Genomic DNA, 20,901 nt, shown 5'->3' with positions numbered 1-20,901 from the left:
GACTGGAAGAAGGACCAATTCTGAAGAGTTCAGGAGGAGATGGGAGTGTAAGTCCTGGGGGTGTTGGAGCAGGAAGAAGTGCCCTCACTGTTGGGTAGGGCAGGGGAGTTGGGAAGTGGTGACAGAGGAGGAGGTGGAGGAAGACCAGCACTTGGAGGTAGAGGAGGTGGTGGAGGTGGTGGTGGTCCAGCTCTCACAGGTGGTAGTGGAGGTATTGGTGGCAGAGGTCCACATCCAGGTAGGAGAAGAAGAGGGGGAAGGGAAGGATGGCTGTTGGTAGGGGTGGTGTGGGAGGGGGAGGTGATGCCTTTTGCTGACTCAGTGAGATGCCTTCCACAGACTGAAATGGTATCTGGAAGTCTTTGTTGTCATTTGGGGGAGACCGTTGGCTTAAAGATGAGACATTCAGCTTTTTAGGTATTGTCTGGTTATCTTCCCCTCAAATTCACAGGGTTTGAAGAAAGTCTCTGTCTGGATGCACACATTTTTTGTAGGTCTTTGGAGAACGGTCATGGTCAATGGAAATACAAGCATCTCTCATCTCTTCACATCCTCTTCCCCATCAGTGTTGTTTCTTGTGTTTGAGATTTTTTTAAATGTTTATTTGTTTTTGAGAGAGAGAAACAGAGCATGAGCAGGAGAGGAGTAGAGAGAGAGACACACAGAATCCGAAGCAGGCTCCAGGCTCTGAGCTGTCAGCACAGAGCCTGATGCAAGGCTCAAACTCACGAAGCGTGAGACCATGACCTGAGCTGAATTCAGACACTTAACCGACTGAGCCACCCAGGCACCCCATGAGATTTTCATGAGAAACCACTCTATGCTCACCCTGGATACCAAATGCCTGAAGTTCAAACTAAGCCTGTAGATTTTCAATTACTTCTTCACGTTCCTTCTTCAAGTGTAAAATAGAAGCTTGACATTCTGCTTCAGTGTACTTCAATCCCACTTTTTCTGGTGTCTTGTCTTTGGGGGTGGCCAGAGAGCTTAGAGTCTGCCCAGAGTCCTATTGTACTGCTCAGTGGGGCTGTGGTCAGTCTTCTTCCTGAACAGCATTCTCCTTATCTTCAAAATGGAGTCATGAGACCAAATAAAAAACAAAGCCAGAGGCATCCTTAGGCTTTTATTTCCATTTCAGTTTTGTATCATCTTCTCTGCCTTCATAGTATGGCAGTATTAGTTTCTTATTGCTGCTATAACAAAGGACCACAAACCTAATGGCATAAAATAAGATAAATTTATTCTCATCATATCACTTTCTCCTCTTTTTTTTTTTTTTTTGATAAAATCTCCTTCTGCCTCCCTCTGATAAGATCATTGTTATGTTAATAATGTGATTACATTTAGGTCAGATTGAGTAAATCCAAAATAATCTATAACAAGATCCTTAATGTAATCACATCTACAAAGTTCCTCTTTTCATATAAGGTAACATTCATAGGCTCCAGAGATTAGAACCTAGATATCTGGGAGGACCATCATTCAGCCTACCACGTGGTGCAAACCTTATAATGTACAATAATGCTCTCTTGACTCACTGTAAATATACGACCATAAATGGAAAATGGCATTCTTTAATGCTCCACAACCCCACTACACTGTATACTTAGTCTGACACTATCCAAAATGAGTATTTCAAGAATACTTCTTTGTCCAGTGATGCCCTTACCTCCTCTAACCTCATCCCTTTTCCACTTATTCTCTCCTCTCAATGACCCTGATAAAATAGATTCAGTATAAAGCTTCCCCATTTTCATTACAAAATGTACCTACCTACCTGTAACTAGACTTGTATCCACCCTTTTCTAGTTTTTTTTTTCTTGCAATAAATGAAATGTCCCTGTTCATATCAAACATCTCTATTTGTGTCTTGCTCCCACTGCCACTCACTTCTCATGAACTTGGCTCCTGCAATTCTCTTCTCTCCTGCATCATCTATACCAACTCAAATCCTAGCAGCATACATATTCTAGAATCTTCTTACTTTAGAAAACCAGCTTTTCTAAGCATACTTCTTTGCAGCTATTATTCCTCATCTTGGTTCCCCTTCACAATAAGCTTATTAGGAGAGCTGTCTGTTGTCTGTCTTTTCTGCTTCACAGAGAAAGGAAAATAATGATTGGCAGATTAAGGATATGTTTAGAAGATAGAACCAAAAACACTTGTTGATCCATTTGATACAGGAAGTAAGTAAAAGAAAGGAAAAAGAATAATTTCTAGTTCTGATTTTTTCCTTTCCACTTGAGTAATTTTGTGGTATCATTCACTGAATTGAGGAAAATAAAAGAATACTTTTAAGATAAAGTTGCAATCAGAGTCAGTCTCTCCCTCTATGACTCCATCATTCAACTGAAGTAGCTCTTGTAACAAATGGCCCCTTGCTGCAATGCTAACTTCAATAGCTATTTACTGTTTTAATTTTACTGGATCTCTCAGCTAAACAGTTGGCCATTCACTTCTTCTTGAACTATTTTTTCTTGGTTTCTGTCACATCACTCTTTCTTGCCATTTCTACTATCTCGCTAGGCATTTCTCAGTTCCTTTCATTGATTCTTCTATTATCTAACGTCTTCTTTTATCTAAATATTGGAGTGCTCTCGTATGTCCTGAATTTTTCCCTTTTTTTCCTCTCTATAATTTCTCCTTAAATTATTTCACCTGGCCCCATGGCTTTACAGCCCAAATGCTATTGGTTCTAAAATATTAATGGCCAGTGTTGACCTCTCTTCTGAACTTGCAACTCGTATTTCCAACCGCCAATTAAATGCCTCCACGTGCAGGTCTAATAAGCATCTCAGATTTAACATACCCAAAACTTAACTCTGATTGCAACTTTATCTTTAAAAAGAATGAAGGGCACCTGGCTAGCTCAGTCAGTTAAGCATCCGACTCTTGATTTCGGCTCAGGTCATGATCTCACTGTGTGTGGGACCCAGCCCATGTCAGGCTCTTCACTGAAAGCACAGAGTCTGCTTGGGAGTCTCTCTCTTTTCTCCCTCTGTCCCTCCCTAGCTCATGTGCGCTCTCTCTTTTTCTCTCTCAAATAAATAAACATTTTTCTAAATATTAAATCTTGCCATTTGCAATGACATGGATGGAGCTAGAGCATATTGTGCTAAGCAAAATAATTCAGAGGAAGACAAATACCATATGATTTCATTCATACGTGGAATTTAAGAAACAGAAAATATGAGCAAAGGGGGAAAAAAAGCAAGAGAGAGACAAACCAAGAAGCAGACTCTTGACTGTAGAGAACAAACTGATGGTTGCCAGCAGGTAGGTGAGTGGGGGGATGGGTTAAGTGGGTGATGGGGATGAAGGAGTGCACTTGTTGTGATGAACACTGGGTGTTGGGTGGAAGGTGTTGAACACTGCATTGTACACCTGAAACTAATATTATATGGTTTGTTAACCAACTGGATTTAAATAAAAAATGTTTAAAAATAAAAATAAAAGGACCCCCTCAGGTACCCATTATCTAATAGATGACCTTGTCTTAATACTCTTCGAAGCATTAATTACTAAATGAAACTAATCATATTTTCCTATCAACTGATCATCTCCTCCTATAGAACATAAGCTTTCTGAGAATAGGGTATTAAGATATGTTATTCATTGCTGTGACCCAAGAACCTAAAACAATACCAGGTACAAAGCCAATAATAAATAGATATAAAATGAAAGAATGAAAAATGGGGAGGCTTTGGCAGCTGGTACACTGAGCGTAGTTGAAGGAAATAGCCTAAGATAGAAATACAGCACTTTTTTCTTTGCTACCTTGCTAGTGCAGATAATTTGGTAGATGGGGAAAGTGAAGAAAGTTTACAGAGTTTCTCATAATGGTCACGTTTTGGAAAAAGTTAGTGTAAGAGCTTAACCTCCAACTAGTAAACTGTGGACCAATTTTAATATGCAGATACTTGTGTGTGTTCGGTTTTTTGTTTGTTTGTTTGTTTTGCCTTGCATACAGCACAAAAGAATGAAGTAAATTTCAGTACTTATTAGTAGGTGATTTGAAATGATAAATCCTTATTTCTAACTTTTATTTCATGAATAAAATACCTGGCATTCCTGGGCCCACATTCTAGCATGGCAACTATCTAGTAGAGGTGAGTGGTGGCTGTCCGTTTAGGTAGGACTTACAAATCCCCGTTATATCCACTTCACTCATTTTCACCCTCTCTCAGGCCCTGTGCATTTGGTTTCTTTGAATTAAAACTACAAAAGCAACTATTTAGCATCACACTAAAGATATGGTCTGCCACCAAAAACTATATAATGTCAAGTCACTCTGTATATAAATCATTGTCACAGTGGCAACTTGGCATTTTATTGACTTCACTTAATACCTAGTTGTCACGATACTCCATTCTATAAGGAAAAGAATATAGGATAAGGGTAATGTTAGATTAGAATCTGTTAGCACTTTAAAATAACGTTAAATTATTTAGCAAACAACGTCATGTATTCTTGTTTAATGCCATTGTTTTGTGTTGTTGTTTTTTTTTTTCCCTTTAATGTGCAGATTGTATGGTGCAAAGATAAATAAATGGATATGTTCCTGCCCATAAAGCAAACATGTAAAACTTGAGTTTCAGTGTGTTGCCATAGAGCTTCAGTTTCGCTCCAAATATAAGCTAGATTTTAACCTTTGCCCTTTTTTTCACGTTATGACATCTAAATCTGTATGCTGATTCTGTGCTATCCATCCAAACTGACATTTCTATACACCCTCAACAGTTATGCCTCATTGCTTTAAGTTGCATGTGCCCAATGACTAAATTCATTGAGCATGAGAATTGATAAATTGCCCAATCAGACTTGTAAGATGTTCAAGTTGAGAAGGAGTCAAAGAGGATTAATATAAAATTTACATATATTCCAAGCTTATAGAAGCATGTTTGGCATTTTTCTTTGTTATAGTTTGCTTAAGAGTGTATGTTATTATCTGAATTAGAAGTCAAATACTGATGATCCTTTTACAATGATGTCAAGATTCATTATATATTCAAAAATAAATCTACCTAAATGATTTTAAAATTCAGACCCTAGAGTTTAAAAAAGTCTTCAGTGAACACTCTTAAAAAGTATTTTTTTTCCTTAAAAACTCATAGCCATTCTTCATATCACTTACTTAACTAAGTATTGAAATATAGTTTTCAAGATAAAATGTCTTAAAAGAAACAGTAAGACATCACTCTTTCACAAAAAGCAATTTGAGCTGTGTTTGCACACCAAACATAATAAATCAATGTCTCTCCTTTTTCTTTTTTTAAAATATATTTTATGTATTTTGAGCACAGATGCAAGTCCATCTCCAGCAGGCATTCCATTAAATAATGCCAAACTGATGTCAATAAACATGTATAACTCAAACTATGTTAACTTTTTAATCACTCAAAAAAGGTACCGCAACAAAGCCTTCTGTTAAAAAATTGTGGCTATATCCTTTTCAATTTCAATTTTGTTTTGTCACTTTTGAATAAAAATATTTAGGTCTTTTGTTCATGACAATGGTACAAAATTTTATATTAATATAAAATCACTACCAAGAGTCTGACAATGTTCTAATATTTGAAAATAATTTCAAGTAGTTTCTATTTTTCCTAACAGTTACCTTTCAGTTCACTATTTATAAGTCCCTAATTTAGAAGACATTCTGTGATGTCCATTGATATATTATTTTAGCATTTTGGTTTTGGGGATGTGCCACATTTAAGGTGAATTTGTGATTATCTCTAGAAAGATTTTTGTTTAACTTTTTTATGATGGAATACTACCTTATTCATTCATGCTTTCTACAGACATTTATTGATCCCTACCTACTGTACACCAGGCATACTGTTCTGGATAACTGACATATCTTATGGAAAAAAGCAGATTGCTATCCTTTTAGAGTTTTAATTAGGTGGGGATAGCCAGTCTAAAGTGAATACTAAACATAATAAATTGGTAAATCATACAATCTTTTAAAGAATAATAATTGCTCTGAGGAAAAAGGAAAAGTAGAGAAGGGGATTTCAAATTAAATAGGCAAAAGAGTTTTCGGTCAGTCTTGACTACAAACTACTCCAAAACCTAGTGGTTTAAAACAATTTATTATTACCTTTCTATAGTATGGTGTTTTAACTGGGTTCATTTGGTTCTGCTTGGATTTCTCATGTGATTGCAGAAAGATATTAGTCAGGGCTTTTGTTTGGGCTAGAGGTCCAAGATGGCTCACTCACATGGCCAGCAGCTAAAGTCAGCTAAGGTTACTTACCAAAGAGCTATAGGTGACCTTTCCATGTGATCTGGCATCACAACATGGAGGCTGGATTCTGAGAGAGAGTGATCTCTCAGTGACAATCTTGAGAGTTATTATTTCAATAAACCAAAAGAGAACCTGCAAAGCTTCCTCTGACTCAGCCTCAGAAATTCTAGATCGTCTCATCTGATATATTCTATTAATTAGAAATGAGTCACAGATTCAAGGTGGAGAGGCTACACAAAGGTAATTGAGGATCATCTTTAGATACTGGTTCTCATAAGAAGTGGTTGCAATTTTAAGTAAGATGATCAGGCTTGCTGAAAATGTAAGTGTTAAAAAAGAGGAGTGAGTTAGGTAGGCAGATATCCGAACAAAGATTCTTTAAGCAGATGGAAGAGCCAGTGTAAATGCTCTAAGGCAAAACTGCATACCAGGTTTAAGGAATTAAAAAGGGCTATAATTGACTGAGTGAAGGGAAAATTAGTCAAAGATGAGGTTAAACATTATGGGGGCCAGATCACTCAGAGCGAATCTACCACAAGTTTTAGCACAGTGATGGTCGTTGGTGACTTGATAAGAAGTTCAGAAGGAGTGAAGCCGGATTGGAAAAGGTTTAAAGGAAAAAATAAGTTATATAAGTATGAGCGATCTTTCCAGTAGAAGACACAGCTAGGAGTCTGAAGAGGCCAAGGTAGCTAGGCTCTGTAGGTTAGCATAGTGAAGAGAACATCAGCAAGAAAACTCCAGAAGTGTGCACACAGTTCTCCTTGAGTTAACAGCTAGGTACACTGATGAGTGCATGTTGTGTGGAAACAACCCAAGGCTATGAGAATAACCACCTGAAGGAATTAGAAGAAACAATATTCAGAGCTCACACAGGGCTGGGAATAGTTAAGTGTTTTTCAGACAAGGAAACTTCTTAATTCATGGGGATAGTTGAGTAGAATACTCAGAAAGATCTTACCTGTGGAACAAAAGCCCAGAACTAAATACTGTTCTGTTTCTACCTAAGTTTAAAAATAGGACCCAAAAGAATCAAACTATGTTAAAGTAACTTAACCATTTCCCAGAATAAAGCTAAAGAATGTTTATAGGATCACAAAAATATCTAGCACCCAAAGGTAAAAATCACAATGCCTGGCATACAATAAAAAATTACCAGATATGCAAAGAAGTAAGAAAATCTGAACCATAATGAAGAGAAAAACATATCAGTCAAAATCAATCCAGAACTTAGTATTTAAATATATTGCAAAGATAACTTATGTGAGTTTTTTGACATGTGTAAAATACTAAGCATAGCAATAGTAACAGAAAGGTTAGGAGAAGAGAAATGTAAGACATATTCTTACAGGCTACTTACAAGCTTATACTTAACAAGTGTATGTGAAGTGGTACATCACTTAATATTACTTCAAGGTAAAAACAATCACTAAAATAACTAAAGAATAATAGCTAATAAACCAGCAATATACATGAAGTGGAATAATAAAAATGCTCAGTCCCAAAGAAGGCAAAGAAAGGGAGAAAAATGCAAAGAACAAAGGAGACAAACATAAGGCAAGTAGCAAAGAGTTGACTAATATTTAACTATGCCAATAATCAAACTAAACATAAATAAACTCAATATTCCCAATTAAAAGGCAAATATTATCTGATTAGATAAGAAAGCAAATCCCAATGATTTGCTCTCTGCAAGGAACCCACTTATTATTTATTTATTTATTTATTTATTTATTTATTTATTTATATTTGACAAAGTGTGCATGCATGCACATGCAAGTGGGGGAGGGAGAAAGAGATAAAAAGAGAGAGAGGGAGGAAGAGAGAGAAAATCTTAAGCAGGATCCACACTCAGTGTAGAACCCAACGTGGGGCTCAGTCTCACAACACTGAGATCATAACCTGAGCCAAGATCATTGAGTCAGATGCTCAAATGACTGAGTCATTCAGGTGCTCCAAGGAACACACTTTAATGCAAAGATACAAATAAGTGAAAAACAGAACAACAGAAAATGATGTATGTTAACAATATGCAAAAGAAAACTGGAGTGGGTATATTAATATTAGACAAAATAGATTTCAGAGAAAGGAATATTACCAGAGATAAAGGGTGTCTCCATACTGGGGCACCAGAAAACTTTTGGGCTTGGATATATGTTCATTATTTTCATCACGGTATTAGTTTCATGGTAAATCAGTCCAAATTATTAAATTTTACATTTTTAATATGTACATTATTTATCAACTATATCTTAATTAATCTGTTGCCAACAACCAAAAAAGAAATAGATGGAAGAAGCAGTATGCTTTGATGCTAAAGAAAACGACCCAATATAGTTTGAAAAATTATTGGTAAAAGGGAGGAGAAAACTTTTGGAGTAATGTCCTTGAGTAAGCTTGCTTTTTTGTAGTTTATTTATAATTTTAAGTCCCCTTCCTTATTCCCACTGACATCTCTTCATAGTCATTATCACTACTCTTGTCTAAGCTGCTATCATCTCTTTTTTGTACTGCTTAAATCTTTTGCTCTGTGAATAAAAACAAAACTACCAAAAATGGCCTCAGGACTCTCCATGATCTTGTCCTTATCTACAGCCCCATCTTCTCTTCAGAATGATTTCCTCTTATTCTCCCCTTTCATCTGCACTAACCGGCTTTCAGCCCTCATATTAGCTTCCTAAGGTTGCTGTAACAAAGTATTACACACTTGATGAATTTATTGTCTTACAGTTCTGGAGTCCAGAAGTCCAAAGTCAAGGTGTTGGCAGGGCCATGCTCTCCCTGAAATACCAGAAAAGGATGTGCTGCAGGATTCTGTCCAAGCTTCTGGTAGCCTCAGGCATTCCCTTACTTAAAGGCTAAGTTCTGTCTGTGTCTTTTCACATAGTCTTCTCTCTGCACATGCCTGTGTCCAAATCTCCTTTTTTTTTAATGTTTATTTATTTTTGAGAGAGGGAGAGAGACAGAGACAGAGAGAGACAGACAAGTAGGGGAGGGGCAGACAGAAAGGGAGACACAGAATCTGAAGCAAGCTTCAGGCTCTGAGCTGTCAGCACAGAGCCCCACGTGGGGCTTGTACCCTCTAACCATGAGATCATGACCTGAGCTGAAGTTGGAAGCTTAACCAACTGAGCCACCCAGGTGCCCCAAATCTCCCCTTTTTACAAGGGCTTCAGTCATACCAGATTAGGGCTTACTATAATAACCTCATTTTAACTTTGTTAAATCCACAAAGACCCTACTTCTAAATAAGGTCACATTTAGATACTGGGGATATGGACTCAGCATATCTTCTTGGGGGAACACAAGTTAACCTCTAACGGTTGCTATGTTTATTGTACTCTGTTTTGTCAATGGGCCTTCATGCAGCTCTTCTGCCTAGGCAGATCCTATTCCTATTCTTTTCACCAACAATTCCTACCAAACCTTCAGATTTAAACTCAAGGGTCACCTCTTCAAGACTTCCTTGACTTCCATCAATATGTCAAATCTCCCTATCACAGACTCTTATGGTTTTAGAAACCTCTCCTTCATGACACTTGTTAGAGCTGCAAATTTGCATGGTAAGACTATTGAAATATGTATATTTTCCCTCATTAAACTGTTAAATCCATGAGTACAGGTAATGTTTCTGTTTGTTTACCATTTTATCTCTATCACTTTGCAGAATAGAGAAACTATAGTATAATATCAATAAGTATTTGTTACATAATTAATAAGCTTATTTTTAATTAAATAAGTTGCCAGTTAATGATTTCAGGTAACACAGAAGCTTTAAAAGATATTTTTACTATTGCTATAAGACAACAGAAGAATCATGAGGGCCTGGCAATTTAATTAATTAATCAATTGGCTAATTAATTAATTGTATAATTTAAGTAGAACTTTAACAAGTTTTTCATTATATTGTAGTAAGTTGGACATACAAAGCGGTCTATTTTCACTCTTCAAATGAAATTAATTTTGTTCTAATATGTGAGTCAATATGAAAGTTAAGTATAAAATCAATTCTGGACTGGTTTTCAACTGTCCCCTATTTTTCCAGTTGTGTCACATATTGAAATTAGTCTTGGCTGTGTATATGCTCCGATCTAATTTTAATTAAAAATCTTCCACATTCTTTTGCACACTGGTTGCCTTTAGTATAAACTTAAAAAAAAAAGACCTATAATACCTCATTTCTTAACTATGAATATGCATACACACCATGTAATACACAAGTTAGGACCACATTTTAGTGATATAACTGATTGATATTCTGAGCTTTATTAACAAGCAAATTTGGCTTAATTAATCTTTAATGAAATGACAGTATTGACAGGATAACTTGAAGCTTTTACAAACATTTCTGTACTTTGCTCAGTTTTAATATGACAGGCAATGCTGACAACTTTTATCAGGTGTCAATTCAATGTTGTCAGTCTGGAGTCAGGATGAATTTTTTTTATGCACTTACAAAACCACAAAACTGATGAAAGAAGTTATGGTTAGAACAATACAGAATCCTTTCCTACATATAAATTAGAATATTCTGAAAATTTTCTATAAAATCAATGTTAATCTTTACATACTTAGAAGTATTTAAGAATATTTTGTTCAAATTTTAAGAAAAAAATTCAAATGAAAATTTTCCTAGTACATTTCCCTAGTTTCTCAAAATGTAACATTGTTAAATATCTACCAAATTATATATACATGCATATAGGATTAGTAATAGGACATAAGGAAGCTAACAGGCTCTAAATTCTACAGCTGAGATGTGACTTGCATATGTATGGTCTTCACCTTTGAATTGAAAAAAGGTGGTACAAGAATAAAATACATTTCAATGTGAAAAATGCAAAAATATCGAAAATAATTCATTGATTTCAATAAAGTATATAGTTAATGGTATATATCTCTTCCAATGCAAACTTTGCATGTGAAGTAGTAGTTACTTATTTAATTCAAACTTGTATTTTATTAGGTGATTTTTATCCCCAGGAATAACCTTATTATTATATAAATTATATGATTTTAACCTATTTTTTCAATCAAAAGCTGTTTCCACTATAATAAAAAGTTTTGTCTACCCTCTAATCAACAAGTGAGTTCTTTGTAATATCACTAAAAAGATTATGAATTCATTGTTGGGACTCATCATTCAGTCTGTGGCTTTAAGATATGTCATATTTTTACCCTGTAAAGTTCCATTAGATAAAACATTATAGATATACTTAATTTCTTATAAGCAGTTGAATCAAATAACCAAATGTAAGGAAAGCAACAGTATCACCATCATCAAAAGTGTATATGATTCAGTGGGTTATGGGGGTAAAAAGAGCCATGAGACTTAATTCTTATCCTCCAGGAGGTATAATCTGATTTGGAAAAACAGACAAATACAACAAAACACATACGAATCCTGAAGGTTATTATTATCTTTTAAAATCTTGATCTCCTACCCTGTAATTCCAGTCTTTTATGTAGATGTAGAACTTTCTAGACAGCCATTTCCCCTTTGGTCAAGAGGTAGGGCAGATACAGAACATAAAAATGAATTCAATATTGCTTTGAGGACAGTTCAGGAGGGACAGGGAAGTACATAAGGTGATTTGTTGAAACTGGTGTTTCATTAGGATAAGTTAGGCTGGGTATAGGAAAGAATGGCAGAAAGACAGCCTGGAGGAGACAGAGGACAGCTTTAACAGACCCACGCCGCAAGGAAATGGGTCTGGACCAGGGTAATTAATGGCTTTCAATTTAAAAGGAGAGAGAAATATTAAGAAAAAAAACATATTTAGAGAAGAGGAGACGGGGGCAGGAGAAGGAGCAAAAATGCAGAGTGATTCACTAATTTACTTGATGGATGAGAAATTACAGTTTTATTTTCTGAAAGAGAAAACTGCAGAAGGTGACTTGATTTGATGCTTTGAGGTATTTTGCTACATACATTCTAGAAGGTCCTGCTTCCCATACCTTTCCTCCTTGAGGTAATCTTTTCCCTCAGTATCTACTCAATTGTTTAGCCATGTTTTGTCATATATCCCAATGTCTACATCAGCTAAGGCTAACTATAATCAGAGTGGATGCCTGTTTCAGAAGTATGTTATTCATAAATTTGCCATAAGCCCATGACTTAGCCTGGTGCCAATGCTTCTACAAGAATGCAAAATTTTACGATATATACCCTCTCAAGAATTTGAACCTGGAAGCACAGAAGGAGAGTGCCTGTTGTTAGCAGGTGTTAGAGCTAGAAAGTCAAGTATTTCCAATGTGGAGGAGAGCAGTTCTATGGAACATCCAAGATTATTAGGAAGAGGAAGAGTCAATAGAGACAGCAAACATCAGAAACACATAGTTGAGCAGAAAGATTATCCATGAAAAAGGGAGAGACCATTTTTTGAGAAAACAGAATACAAATTTGGCTCCTGCTGTCTTGCTATAATTCTGGACCTTGGATTTCCATGTTTATCATAAAATATCATTTTTTTTTAAACTACCAGAGAGCTATTTCTTCCTCACAAACAGAAGACAACAGAGTGTTACTTTGTATTATAAGGCCTAAAACTAAGGCCTGGTACTATGTGCTGCCGTGAAATCTGGTGAAACCAGGAAGGCCTTGAATGGCCTACTTGCAAGCTCCCCTCCCAAGTCTGCTCTCCTGAATAAGCCAAACAAATTTTATCAAAGGGATAGCTTTTATATCCCTGAGTTTCTGCCTATCCCTGAGTGATGGGTTTCAGTTCCCTGCTGTCTATTCAAAGAAGCCAACCACATCCACCTTTGGGAACCAGGGGTCACCCTACCTTCTTGACATTACAAAACCTGCCTTCCACAGCCCCTATTAGTTCATTCTGTTCCAGACTGCAACCCCCATGTGGCCCGAAGTGGTGTGCTATGCCCTCCTCCCTGGGCTGAGTTTATATGCTAATTTGCTGTGAAGCTTAGGTGGGTGTCATGAATTTGACCATCCCCATAATCCAAAGTGAGAATCCCTTTCTCACCAGGGATTAAAACCTTCAGTGTAGATATCTGAACACTACAGGCATGGCATATAAGGGCCCTCCCACTTAGACTCCCATTTCAAGTGCCTTATCCTTAGGACCTCACTTACTTATTAAAAAACGAAAACGTTTTAAATAGTCCTTATTTCTCTAACATCTTTATCACATTCATTTACAAATGTTTGTCCTAAGAATCATATAGCCATAAAATTAATGGGTAGTCTTTCTACCCAAAGTAACTTTACATATTCATCGTAGATAATATGGCAAACACATAAATCACTAGAACAGTGACTTGTGAAATATAGTTACGACAAAAGATTTAGAAAATGAAAAAGTTTCCCCAGAGATGTCTTTTAAATGTATTTATAGTTTCAATGCCATATGGTAAGTGTGAAAAAAGGAAATTAAGGCAAAATTACAATTGTTCTTTGTATTAGTACTACCAGTGCAATTTTAACTCAAAGTGTACTATTTGGCTGCTTCTACTTTCTGGAGTACTAGACTTTCAGGAGGTAGCAAGACTACAAAAGAATATAAATTTTCAATTTTTATCTGGTTCTTGAAAATAGCAATTGAAATTCTGAGAGAAAGCAAAAGAACAAACAAATTTGTTAGTATAGAATGTTTCTTGTAAAGTTTCCAGTAAAAGCAATTTTTGATGATTATTGTTAAGGAAACTTATAAATCTGTCTCATGTCACAGAACTTGAAGCTAAGCTTAAATTGATATTTAGCTCTATTTTAAAAATTGAGATACCACCAGGTATCCATTTTTAAAAGCTTATTTGCATTCAGGGAAAGCATCCTTCATTAGGAAAGACTTAGGAAGATGTTTGCTGCATGCCTGCAAGCAGGGACTCAAGAAGTGAGAAAAGGAAACAGTAGCAGACAGAAAAGTACACATTTCCCAGTTCAGCTTTTGCCTCAACCTCCTCCAAGCCCTGCTAGAAGGTGGTCGTAGGGAAAGAAACTGCTGTACATGCATTGTCATGATAGAATCTTGAAGAGTTGAAGAGTAGAGTATCCCTGCCCATTTCTGTGTTACAAACCACAGGGCTCTGGTAAGGTGAAACCAAAAAGCAATGTTGCCAGTTACCATCTTTTTGTTTTGCATCTTTCAGAGCCAAAAGACAGCACCGTAGGCAGAAAACAGTGTTCTCACTGGTGGCTCTGGGAGCAGTGACTAAGCACTGACCTCAATTGACAATGAGGTTTTGTAAGGTCTGGGCAATTTTAGATTATAATGACTAACATCCTTTTTTAATTTTTTAAATGTTTCCTTATTTTTAGAGAGAGAGAGAGAGAGAGAGAGAGCGAGCAAGTTAGGGAGGGGCAAGGAGAGAGGGAGACACAGAATCTGAAGCAGGCTCCAGGCTCTGAAGTGTCAGCACAGAGCCCGACGCAGGGCTCGAACTTACGAGCCATGAGATCATGGCCTGAGCTGAAGTCAGACGCTTAACTGATTGAGCCACCCAGGCGCCGTAATGACTAATAATTTTGGATTGTAGTGACTTGTAAGAATAATAATTGTCACATCTTATTTGCTCCCAAATCAAATCACAAAAGATTCAAGGAAGTTGTCTTAGAGAATTGGATGAAATTTCAAATTATAAAATATAACTACAAAGTTATAACAGCATGTTATTTGGACTGATACAGAGATGATTATTATTATCATTATTATTATTACTATTATTAGATTAAGTCTCCATATTCTGAAATACATAAGTAAATTAAATTCGTTTAAATTTATAACACTTGGCATGATGAGGGAAGATGGCGGCGTAGGAGGACGCTGGGCTCACCGCGCGTCCTGCTGATCACTTAGATTCCACCTACACCTGCCTAAAGAACCCAGAAAACCGTCAGAGGATTAGCAGAACGGAGTCTCCGGAGCCAAGCGCAGACGAGAGACCCACGGAAGAGGGTAGGAAGGGCGGCGAGGCAGTGCGCGCTCCACCGACTGGCGGGAGGGAGCCGGGGCGGAGGGGCGGCTCGCCGGCCAAGCGGAGCCCCCGAGTCTGGCTGGCAAAAGCGGAGGGGCCAGACGGACTGTGTTCCGACAGCAAGCGCGACTTAGCGTCTGGGAGGCCATAAGTTAACAGCTCTGCTCAGAAAGCGGGAAGGCTGGAGGACAAAGGGAGGGAGAGCTGCTGAGCCCCCGGACGGCAGAGCTCAGCTTGGTGGGGAACAAAGGCGCTCGCCAGCGCCATCTCCCCCGCCCATCCCCCAGCCAAAATCCCAAAGAGAACCAGTTCCTGCCAGGGAACTTGCTCGCTCCGCGCAAACACCCAACTCTGTGCTTCTGCGGAGCCAAACCTCCGGCAGTGGATCTGACTCCCTCCCGCTGCCACAGGGCCCCTCCTGAAGTGGATCACCTAAGGAGAAGCGAGCTAAGCCTGCCCCTCCTGCCCCCGTGCACCTTGCCTACCCACCCCAGCTAATACGCCAGATCCCCAGCACCACAAGCCTGGCAGTGTGCAAGTAGCCCAGACGGGCCACGCCAACCCACAGTGAATCCCGCCCCTAGGAGAGGGGAAGAGAAGGCACACACCAGTCTGACTGTGGCCCCAGCGGTGGGCTGGGGGCAGACATCAGGTCTGACTGCGGCCCCGCCCACCAACTCCAGTTATACACCACAGCACAGGGGAAGTGCCCTGCAGGTCCTCACCACTCCAGGGACTCTCCAAAATGACCAAACGGAAGAATTCCCCTCAGAAGAATCTCCAGGAAATAACAACAGCTAATGAACTGATCAAAAAGGATTTAAATAATATAACAGAAAGTGAATTAGAATAATAGTCATAAAATTAATCGCTGGGCTTGAAAACAGTATACAGGACAGCAGAGAATCTCTTGCCACAGAGATCAAGGGACTAAGGAACAGTCACGAGGAGCTGAAAACGCTTTAAACAAAATGCAAAACAAAATGGAAACCACGACCGCTCGGCTTGAAGAGGCAGAGGAGAGAATAGGTGAACTAGAAGATAAAGTTATGGAAAAAGAGGAAGCTGAGAAAAAGAGAGATAAAAAAATCCAGGAGTATGAGGGGAAAATTAGAGAACTAAGTGATACACTAAAAAGAAATAATATACGCATAATTGGTATCCCAGAGGGGGAAGAGAGAGGGAAAGGTGCTGAAGGGGTACTTGAAGAAATTATAGCTGAGAACTTCCCTGAACTGGGGAAGGAAAAAGGCATTGAAATCCAAGAGGCACAGAGAACTCCCTTCAGACATAACTTGAATCGATCTTCTGCACCACATATCATAGTGAAACTGGCAAAATACAAGGATAAAGAGAAAATTCTGAAAGCAGCAAGGGATAAACGTGCCCTCACATATAAAGGGAGACCTATAAGACTCGTGACTGATCTCTCCTTTGAAACTTGGCAGGCCAGAAAGGCTTGGCACGATATCTTCAGTGTGCTAAACAGAAAAAATATGCAGCCGAGAATCCTTTATCCAGCAAGTCTGTCATTTAGAATAGAAGGAGAGATAAAGGTCTTCCCAAACAAACAAAAACTGAAGGAATTTGTCACCACTAAACCAGCCCTACAAGAGATCCTAAGGGGGATCCTGTAAGACAAAGTACCAGAGACATCACTACAAGCATAAAACATACAGACATCCCAATGACTCTAAACCCGTATCTTTCTATAATAACACTGAATGTAAATGGATTAAATGCGCCAACCAAAAGACATAGGGTATCAGAATGGATAAAAAAACAAGACCCATTTATTTGCTGTCTACAAGAGACTCATTTTAGATCTGAGGACACCTTTAGATTGAGAGTGAGGGGATGGAGAACTATTTATCATGCTACTGGAAGCCAAAAGAAAGCTGGAGTAGCCATACTTATATCAGACAAACTAGACTTTAAATTAAAGGCTGTAACAAGAGATGAAGAAGGGCATTATATAATAATTACAGGGTCTATCCATCAGGAAGAGCTAACAATTATAAATGTCTATGCGCCAAATACCGGAGCCCCCAGATATATAAAACAATTACTCATAAACATAAGCAACCTTATTGATAAGAATGTGGTCATTGCAGGGGACTTTAACACCCCACTTACAGAAATGGATAGATCATCTAGACACACGGTCAATAAAGAAACAAGGGCCCTGAATGATACATTGGATCAGATGGACTTGACAGATATATTTAGAACTCTACATCCCAAAGCAACAGAATATACTTTCTTCTCGAGTGCACATGGAACATTCTCCAAGATAGATCATATACTGGGCCACAAAACAGCCCTTCATAAGTTTACAAGAATTGAAATGATACCATGCATACTTTCAGACCACAATGCTATGAAGCTTGAAATCAACCACAGGAAAAAGTCTGGAAAACCTCCAAAAGCATGGAGGTTAAAGAACACCCTACTAACGAATGAGTGGGTCAACCAGGCAATTAGAGAAGAAATTAAAAAATATATGGAAACAAACGAAAATGAAAATACAACAATCCAAACGCTTTGGGACGCAGCAAACGCAGTCCTGAGAGGAAAATACATTGCAATCCAGGCCTATCTCAAGAAACAAGAAAAATCCCAAATACAAAATCTAACAGCACACCTAAAGTAAATAGAAGCAGAACAGCAAAGGCAGCCTAAACCCAGCAGAAGAAGAGAAATAATAAAGATCAGAGCAGAAATAAACAATATAGAATCTAAAAAAGCTGTAGAGCAGGTCAACGAAACCAAGAGTTGGTTTTTTGAAAAAATAAACAAAATTGACAAACCTCTAGCCAGGCTTCTCAAAAAGAAAAGGGAGATGACCCAAATAGATAAAATCATGAATGAAAATGGAATTATTACAACCAATCCCTCAGATATACAAGCAATTACCAGGGAATACTATGAAAAATTATATGCCAACAAATTGGACAACCTGGAAGAAATGGACAAATTCCTAAACACCCACACTCTTCCAACACTCAATCAGGAGGAAATAGAAAGCTTGAACAGACCCATAACCAGCGAAGAAATTGAATTGGTTATCAAAAATCTCCCAACAAATAAGAGTCCAGGACCAGATGGCTTCCCAGGGGAGTTCTACCAGACGTTTAAAGCAGAGATAATACCTATCCTTCTCAAGCTATTCCAAGAAATAGAAAGGGAAGGAAAACTTCCAGACTCAGTCTATGAAGCCAGTATTACTTTGATTCCTAAACCAGACAGAGACCCAGTAAAAAAAGAGAACTACAGGCCAATATCTCTGATGAATATGGATGCAAAAATTCTCAATAAGATACTAGCAAAGCGAATTCAACAGCATATAAAAAGAATTATTCACCATGATCAAGTGGGATTCATTCCTGGGATGCAGGGCTGGTTCAACATTCGCAAATCGATCAACGTGATACATCACATTAACAAAAAAAAAGAGAAGAACCATATGATCCTGTCAATCGATGCAGAAAAGGCCTTTGACAAAATCCAGCACCTTTTCTTAATAAAAACCCTTGAGAAAGTCGGGATAGAAGGAACATACTTAAAGATCATAAAAGCCATTTATGAAAAGCCCACAGCTAACATCATCCTCAACGGGGAAAAACTGAGAGCTTCTTCCCTGAGATCAGGAACATGACAGGGATGCCCACTCTCACCGCTGTTGTTTTACATAGTGCTGGAAGTTCTAGCATCAGCAATCAGACAACAAAAGGAAATCAAAGACATCAAAATTGGCAAAGATGAAGTCAAGCTTTCGCTTTTTGCAGATGACATGATATTATACATGGAAAATCCGATAGACTCCACCAAAAGTCTGCTAGAACTGATACATGAATTCAGCAAAGTTGCAGGATACAAAATCAATGTACAGAAATCAGTTGCATTCTTATACACTAACAATGAAGCAACAGAAAGACAAATAAAGAAACTGATCCCATTCACAATTGCACCAAGAAGCATAAAATACCTAGGAATAAATCTAACCAAAGATGTAAAAGATCTGTATGCTGAAAACTATAGAAAGCTTATGCAGGTAATTGAAGAAGATATAAAGAAATGGAAAGACATTCCCTGCTCATCGATTGGAAGAATAAATATTGTCAAAATGTCAATACTACCCAAAGCTATCTACACATTCAATGCAATCCCAATCAAAATTGCACCAGCATTCTTCTTGAAACTAGAACAAGCAATCCTAAGATTCATATGGAACCACAAAAGGCCCCGAATAGCCAAAGTAATTTTGAAGAAGAAGACCAAAGCAGGAGGCATCACAATCCCAGACTTTAGCCTCTACTACAAAGCTGTCATCATCAAGACAGCATGGTATTGGCATAAAAACAGACACATAGACCAATGGAATAGAATAGAAACCCCAGAACTAGACCCACAAACGTATGGCCAACTCATCTTTGACAAAGCAGGAAAGAACATCCAACGGAAAAAAGACAGTCTCTTTAACAAATGGTGCTGGGAGAACTGGACAGCAACATGCAGAAGGTTGAAACTAGACCACTTTCTCACACCATTCACAAAAGACAGGAAACCATCAAAACCTTAGAAGAGAAAGCAGGAAAAGACCTCTCTGACCTCAGCCGTAGCAATCTCTTACTCGGCACATCCCCAAAGGCAAGGGAATTAAAAGCAAAAGTGAATTACTGGGACCTTATGAAGATAAAAAGCTTCTGCACAGCAAAGGAAACAACCAACAAAACTAAAAGGCAACCAACGGAATGGGAAAAGATATTTGCAAATGACACATCGGACAAAGGGCTAGTATCCAAAATCTATAAAGAGCTCATCAAACTCCACACCCGAAAAACAAATAACCCAGTGAAGAAATGGGCAGAAAACATGAATAGACACTTCTCTAAAGAAGACATCTGGATGGCCAACAGGCACATGAAAAGATGTTCAACGTCGCTCCTTATCAGGGAAATACAAATCAAAACCACACTCAGATACCACCTCACGCCAGTCAGAGTGGCCAAAATGAACAAATCAGGAGACTATAGATGCTGTAGAGGATGTGGAGAAACGGGAACCCTCTTGCACTGTTGGCGGGAATGCAAATTGGTGCAGCCACTCTGGAAAGCAGTGTGGAGGTTCCTCAGAAAATTAAAAATAGACCTACCCTATGACCCAGCAATAGCACTGCTAGGAATTTATCCAAGGGATACAGGAGTACTGATGCATAGGGGCACTTGTACCCCAATGTTTATAGCAGCACTCTCAACAATAGCTAAATCGTGGAAAGAGCCTAAATGTCCATCAACTGATGAATGGATAAAGAAATTGTGGTTTATATACACGATGGAATACTATGTGGCAATGAGAAAAAATGAAATATGGCCTTTTGTAGCAACGTGGATGGAACTGGAGAGTGTGATGCTAAGTGAAATAAGCCATACAGAGAAAGACAGATACCATATGTTTTCACTCTTATGTGGATCCTGAGAAATGTAACAGAAACCCATGGGGGAGGGAAAGGAAAAAAAAAAAAAAAAAAAAAAAAGAGGTTAGAGTGGGAGAGAGCCAAAGCATAAGAGACTGTTAAAAACTGAGAACAAACTGAGGGTTGATGGGGGGTGGGAGGGAGGGCGGGGTGGGTGATGGGTATTGAGGAGGGCACCTTTTGGGATGAGCACTGGGTGTTGTATGGAAACCAATTTGACAGTAAACTTCATATATTA

At 38.2% G+C, this 20,901-nt stretch overlaps 1 protein-coding gene and 1 pseudogene across 2 annotated transcripts in view; one reads left to right on the top strand and one right to left on the bottom strand.

The window, feature by feature from the left end:
• Positions 1-20,901, bottom strand: part of SPAG16 (sperm associated antigen 16) — a 1,018,955-nt gene that overhangs the window by 659,506 nt on the left and 338,548 nt on the right. The window lies entirely within an intron of this gene.
• The window catches only part of LOC102951097, a 93,871-nt pseudogene that overhangs the window by 2,112 nt on the left and 70,858 nt on the right, over positions 1-20,901 (top strand).

Source organism: Panthera tigris, chromosome C1, assembly GCF_018350195.1.
Source record: "Panthera tigris isolate Pti1 chromosome C1, P.tigris_Pti1_mat1.1, whole genome shotgun sequence".
Taxonomy (NCBI): Eukaryota; Metazoa; Chordata; class Mammalia; order Carnivora; family Felidae; genus Panthera; species Panthera tigris.
This window is presented reverse-complemented; position numbering and strand designations above follow the sequence as displayed.